The sequence below is a fragment of the Phyllostomus discolor genome, chromosome 3 (genome assembly GCF_004126475.2).
Source record: "Phyllostomus discolor isolate MPI-MPIP mPhyDis1 chromosome 3, mPhyDis1.pri.v3, whole genome shotgun sequence".
NCBI classification, from domain to species: Eukaryota; Metazoa; Chordata; class Mammalia; order Chiroptera; family Phyllostomidae; genus Phyllostomus; species Phyllostomus discolor.
The window spans coordinates 125,090,370-125,097,821 of NC_040905.2; the positions used below are offsets into that span (position 1 = coordinate 125,090,370).

A 7,452-nucleotide genomic window follows, 5' to 3' on the forward strand; every position below is an offset into this window, starting at 1 on the left:
GACAATAAAATGTATTTAATAATAAAAATAAATTAATTAAAATTTTTATTTATTATTTTTAGGAAGAGAGGAAAGGAGAGAGAAAGAGAGGGAGAGAAATATCAATGTGTGGTTGCCTCTCACATACCCCCAACTGGGGACCTGGCCTACAACTCAGTCATGTGTCCTGACTGGGTATCAAACCAGCAAGTCTTTGGCTCACAGGCCCATGATCAATCCACTGGGCTACACCAGCCAGGGAAGTTCCTAGGTATTTTTTAATGGAATCGAAGATGAGATTGTTTCCTAAAATTCCCTTTCTGATAGCTCAATATTGGTAGATAAAAATGAAACCAATTTTTGAATATTAATTTTTTATTCTGCTATTCTACTGAATTCATTTATTTGTTATAGTAGTTTTTGTTGGAGTCTTTAAGGTTCTCTATATAGCATCATAATATCTGCAAATAATGACAGTTTTATAACAACAATGAAATATCAGAAACAAATTAGAGAAAAAATCCCTTATACTATACTAACAAGAAAAATAAAGTATCTAAGAGTAAACTTAACCAAGGAATTGAAAAACCTGTACTTGGAAAACTACAGAACACTGAAAAAAGAAATTAAGGAAGATACAAATAAATGAAAGCATACACTGTGCTCATGGAAATAACATCATTAAAATGTCCATACTACCCAAAGCAATCAATAGATTCAACTCAATCCCTATTAAAATACCAATGGCATATTTCACTGATCTAGAACAAATACTTCAAAAATGTATATGGAACCAACAATAACCCTGAATAGCCTCAGCAATCTTGAGAAAGAAGAACAAGGTAGGAAGGATCATGATACCAGATATAAAACTAAATTACAAGACCACTGTAATTAAAACAGTCTGATACTGGCATAAAAACAGACACATAGATCAATGGAACAGAGTAGAGATCCCCCAGATAAACCCATGTCTTTATGGTCAATTAATATTTGACAAAGCGGAGATGGCAGCTATGTAGGTGGGAACTGAGCCCACTTGCTCATGCACGCAACTGTGACACTTAGTAGATCTTCCAAAAAAACAAAGTGAACAGCTAACAGAATCTCAGCCAATATAAAGTTGGGAAGCTGAAGTGTGCAGAGGATGCTTCCAAATGGGTGGTAAGGAGGTTTTATAGACAGATGGGAAGGCCCCCTGGCCTGGCACCAGAGACTGTGGTTGCCTCAGGTACACTGGAGGAGAGCTGGGTCAGTGATAACAGCCTAGCAGCTCCCTCCCCTTCCAGGGTGGGGAAGTCCCAGACCTGAGCCCTGAGAGATCTGTATGTATAAAGTAGCTGGAACTGGGGGTATACCCAGGCTGGTTCAGTAGTTTCCAGCCTGGACAGTGCCAGAGAATTTTGGGGATCCTGGTGATATCTGTAGCATTGAGAGGAGGCAGATTATGACTGGCCATGACACAGATAGACTCTGGACTTGACAGAGGGGTGGACTGTATGGAAAGCAAGGTGGTGGCTCATAGTGGAAGCAGTGTACAAACAGACTTTTCAAAAGGGGAACTGAGGTGCTCAGTGCAGGGACCTCATACAAACAGCAGCCTGGTCAACAAAGCGGGAGGAGTGGGGGCATGATTTGCTCCCACTCAGTGTACCTCACAGACTGATCAAAGTGGTGCAAATTGAGGTGGCTTATCCATGCTAGCAGGATGCAAATATTCAGAGTGGAGGGTGGGGGCTGCACAGTGCTCTGAGGGCATGGGCTGGAAACTGGGTCCCTGTGACTGCAGCTCAGGCTGAGCCCCCAACCTTGTGGAACCACAGGAAAGGAAAAAACCAGAGCTCTGTCCTCTTCTGCCTGCAGAAACCAAGAAGATCTGCAAAATTGGCTAGGCAGGCTTCATTTTTTTCTCTCTCTAAAGAATAAGACAGGAAAACCTGGAGCTGAGAGAAATCCACAGACAGATCCAGAAAGGAGTCAGAAGGTGAACATGAACAGCTGGGACAAATTTCACTTTGCTCTTCAGCAGAACTTGCATATTTTTTAAATTTCTTTTTCTTCTTTCATTTATTTATTTGTTTTTATTGTTCATTTTGATTTTTTATTCTCCCTGTCATATTGCATATTAATTTTTTGCATGAACTATTAATTAACAGACAAGGCCTAGAGATTCATGTCTTCTTGGACACACCTACACTGCAACTCTGGAGGCCTGTAGTCTTGGTGTGTTGGCCTCAAACATGAAGACTCCAGAAGTGGCACAGTCTTCTGGGGGCCTGAATTTTCTTAAGCTGTTCCAGGTCTTCACAAACCTTGTTGTCCAGACCATTGGCCAGGACCTGGCTGTATTTTCCTTCTTCACATCCTTCTGTCTTTTCAAGAACAGTCTGGAATCTTGTACTGGTGTGGGTTCTGCATAATGGTATTCACCCGTTCCACCTCATCTTCTGTAAGTTCTGCCATCTTGGTGAGGTCAGTGTCTGCTTTCCTCAACACCACATGAGCATATCTTCACCCCACACCCTTAACTGCGGTGATGGCAAAGGATATTTTCCATCACCCATCGATATTGGTGTTGAGTACTCACAAAATGTGCTGGAACTTCTCAGGAATAACTAGAGACATGCCTGCAGTGGCATGAAGGCCTCCTGTAGAAGTGCATGTTAATTTTTTTTCTTTCACTTCACTCATGTTCTAAATAACTCATTTCTCTTTTGGCCTATTATTTTTTATTAGTTTTATTCAGATTATATATTTCTTATCATACTATTGCTGTTTCAAAACCCACACAGCACCCTTCCTTGGTCTTAATCTATTTCACAATCTTCCTGAGCTTTATTACTGTTGTGGTTAACTTTATTTTCTTTCACACTACACCAAGTTTCTATCCCTTACTATCACTATTTCTCTCTCCATCTAACCTCACAAAAGTGCGGTTCTTTCATAAGTAAATTCATATTCTTTTTCCCCTCTAATAAGAGTCCTATTTCTTTTCCACCTTTTATAAACAGTGACTAGTTGGGTAAAATATCATGGTTATTGCTGTACCTCTCCAGAGAATCTCCTATCTGTTTTCTGCTTTTTGGTGCTTTAAATCTCATAAAATACTCTTCCACTGTCTTAATCCATTTTGCCTTCCCATGCCCCTGATCAGTTGAGTGAGGAACTTTATCTCATTGTTTCTCTCTCCCTTTTTTATCCATTCTCCCAACCTGGGCTTTACTCCTTACACTTATTAGGTTGCCTATTTATCCTCTCAAAATCATTTTTCTTTACTGCAGACATCTCATATTCACTATTCACTTTTCTACAATATTCTTATTCCTGGTACACCTTTATTAAACTTCAATCAGCTGTCATTGTATCAACCTTCCTGTAGTTTTCCTGCAATTTTGATTCTATTCATCTGGTATCTTTTCAATTTTACTTCAAACTTCATAGTATACTCTACCCTTTTCTTTCTTTGTTTCTTCTTCTTCTCCTTCTCCTCCTCCTCCTTCTTCCTTCTTCTTTCTTCTTCTTCATAAACAATATATTTACTTTTACAGCTTCTGGAGAGTTTTCATAGTATTTTTCTTTTTTTTTTAATTGTTGTTCAAGAATAATTGTCTCTGTTTTCCCCTCACCAATCCCCCTGGCTCCACCCCCACAACCTCCCAACATCCATTCTATTCCCTTTTGTTTTGTCCATGTGTTCTTTATACATGCTCTTTGTCAACCCTTCCCCTGTTTTCTCCCATTACCCATCTCCACCTTCCCCTCTGGTTACTGTCAGTTTGTTCTTTATTTCAATGTCTCTGGTTATATTTTTCTTGCGTGTTTGTTTTGTTTACCCCAATGTTCCCATCCCCCTTTCATGTTTTACTTATATTTTAAATTTTGTTCTCTCCCTTTCTTTGCCTTGGTTCTATCCCAACAGTTATCAATTGTTATCCCTCTTATAAAATAATAACATTTTACCCTCTTTTAGTCATCTTCTATTCCCTTTGAAATACCCTAAATATCTGCATTCTCTTTCACCTTTATGAATCTTAGTTCAATTGTGGTTGAGATTGCTGATATGGTAGGGGGGTTCTTTATCCTGATGTAGGTTAAGTGGTCTGATAATGCTGTTTTATTAGTAAAAAAAATGTAAAATAGCACAAGACAAGGTGGGAATTGTGACTACCAGTAAGCCAGCTGGGGGAACCCACCAACAAAGAAGCCACCAACAGATAAGCCCAAGTACAACAAGAGAGCCCACACAAACAGAATAAAAGAGAAAGCCTATAGCATCCAGACAAGGAGATCAAAGACAGCACCACCAAGTTACACAAAATGAATTACGTAGAAGTTCACCCCACGAAAACACCTGGCAAAGCAGAGCATCCAGCATTACAGAAACAAACAAAAAGAGTCACCTAAAATGGGGAGACCAAAGGAAGAACATCCAATAAAAATGAATGAAAGAGTCCCCAGTAAAAGACTAAATAAAATGGATACAAGCAAATTATCAGACATAGAATCCAAAAAAATGGATAAAAGAGCACTTGAGTAACTCACTGAAAAGTATAAGGAACTGAGTGGGAGCTACAACAATATGAAAAAAGAAATATAAACTATAAACAAGAACCATGAATTAATGAAGAATATAGTATCAGAAATAAAAAATACACTAGGAGAAATAACAAGCAGGCTGGATGAAGCAAAGGACTGAATTAGTCAGCTGGAAGAAAGGTAGAAAGAAATACCCAGGTAGAGCAGCGGCACAAAAAAAAAAAAAAAGGACTCAAAAATATGAAGATAGCTTAGGGAACTCCAAAACTACATGAAATGCAACAACATTCAATCATAGGAATACCAGAAGGAGAAGAAAAGGAGCAAGGGTTAGAAAACCTGCTTGAAAAAAAGAATGACAGAAAACTTCCCTAACATGGAGATGGGAAAAAACACACAAGTTCAGGAAGCACAGAGGGTTCCAATTAAGAGGAACCCAAAGAGTCCTACTCCAAGACACATCACAATTAAAATGCCAAATTTTAAAGACAAAGAGAGAATCTTAAAAGCAGCAAGGGAGAAATAAAAACATACAAAGGAGCTCCAATAAGGCTAACACCTGATTTCTCAACAAAATACTACAAGCCAGGAGATAATGGCAAGAAATATTCCAAGTAATGAAAATCAAAAGCCTGCAACCAAGACTACTCTACCCATCAAGGCTCTCAATTAAAATGGGACATGAAATAAGGAGTTTCCCAGACAAAAGAAGGATAAAAGAATTCAACCCCATCAAACCAGACATGCTAAAGGGGCTGCCTTAGGAAGATGAAGGGAAAAAATGGAGGGAGAGAGGAACACAGGTGCAAAAGGGGAAAAGTGGTAATGAATAAGTACATATCAATAATAACCTTAAATGTGAATGGATTAAATGCTCCAATCAATAGACATAAGGTAGCTAACAGATAAGGAAACATGACCTGCACGTATGCTGCCTACAAGAAACCCACCTCAGAACAAAAGACATACACAGACTGAAAGTGAATGGATAGAAAAAAATATTCCAAGCAAATGGACAGGAAATAAAAAGCCAAGGTTGCAATACTTATATATTAAAAAAAATAGACTTCAAAAGAAAGGACATAAAAAGACACACAGAGGGACACTTTATAATACTCAGGGGAAGAATCCAAAAAGATATAAACATTGTAAACATATACACATACAATATAGCAACACCAAAATATATAAGAAAAATCTTGGAGGACTTCAAAGAAGATATAGACAGCAACACACTTATACTAACAAATTTTAACACCTCTATGAACAAAGGATAGGTCTTCCAAACAAAATCTCAACAAGGATATTGTGCCACTGAAAAACAAACCAGATCAAATGGAATTAAATGATACATATAGAATCTTTTATCACAAAGAAAAAAATACGCATTCTTTTCAAATGCACATGCAACATTTTCAAAGATAGACCACATAAAAAGACACGAAACAAACTTCAATAAATTCAAGAAATTTGAAATTATATCATGCATTTTAATGGACAAGGGCTTGAAACTAAAATTGACCTCAAGGATAAAACCTCAAAAACATTCAAACTCATGGAGAGTGAATACCATGCTATTACCAATGAATAGGTTAAAATTATATCAAGGAAGAAATAAAAAATCATCTAGAAACAAATGTAGATGAACACACAATAGTCCAAAACCTATGGTACACAGCACAGGCAATCCTATGAGGGAAGTCCCTAGTGATATAAACCTACATAAAAAAATAAAACCAAATAAAATAAACAACCTAACCTACTTCTACAAGAACTAGAGAAACAATAAACAAAGTACAGAGTGACCAGAAGGAAGGAAGTAACCAAAATCAAAGCAGAATTAAATGACATAAGACTAAAAAAAAAATCCAAAAAATCAATAAATCCAGGATCTGGTTCTTTGAAAAGATAAAATCTACAAGCCTTTAAGCACACTCACCAAGGAAAAAAAAAGAAATGACAAAATCAGCAAAATAAGAAGTGAAAAAGGAGAAATTATAACTCTTACTACAGAAATATAAAGGATTGTAAGAAATTACAATGGAAAACTATATGTCAAGAAATTTCAAAACATAGGTAATGGATCAATTTCTAGAAAAATATAGTTGTCCAACACTGAATCAAGAAGGAGCAGAAAGCCTGAACAAAGTGATAACAGATAGTGAAATGAAAGGTATAACCAGAAAACTCCCAGCACACAAGAGCTAACCCCTATCCTTCTAAGACTATCCAAAAAATCCAAGAAAAGGAGACTTCCAAACTTTTTATGAGGATAGCATTATCCTAATCCCCAAACCAGATAAATACACATCAAAGAAAGCAAACTACAGGCCAATATTGCTGATGAATATAGATGCTAAATCCTCAACAAAATATTGGCAGACCAAATCCAGCAATACATTAAAAATACCAGACACCATGATCACATGGGTTTCATCCCAGGGATTCAAGGAAAGTTCAATATTCAAAAATCAATCATTACAATAAATTACACAAACAACAGGGAAGATGAAAATGACATGATCATATCAATAGATGTGGAAAATGCATTTGATAAGATACAGCACCAATTTACAATCAAAACACTCAGCAAAGTGGGAGTAGAGGGAGCATACCTTGACATAAAAAAGGCCATATGTGAGAAACCTACAGCCAATATTATAGTCAATAGAAAAATATACCTTTCACAATAAGATCAGGAACAAGGCAAGCGTGTCCACTTTCACCAATTCTATTCAACATAGTACTAGAAGTTCTAGCCACATAAATCATACAAGAAAAAGAAATAAAAGACACCCAAATTGGAAAGGAAGAAGAAAAATTGTCATTGTTTGCACATGACATGTTAGTGTACATGGGCAACCCTATAGGCTCCACCAAAAAAAAAAAAAAAAATATTTGACCTAATAAGTGAATTTGGCAAAGCAGTGGGATACA

At 37.0% G+C, this 7,452-nt stretch overlaps 1 pseudogene; it reads right to left on the reverse strand.

The window, feature by feature from the left end:
• Positions 1-2,136: 2,136 nt before the first annotated feature.
• Positions 2,137-2,631, reverse strand: LOC114504582 (annotated as a pseudogene).
• Between the last annotated feature and the right edge of the window lie 4,821 nt (positions 2,632-7,452).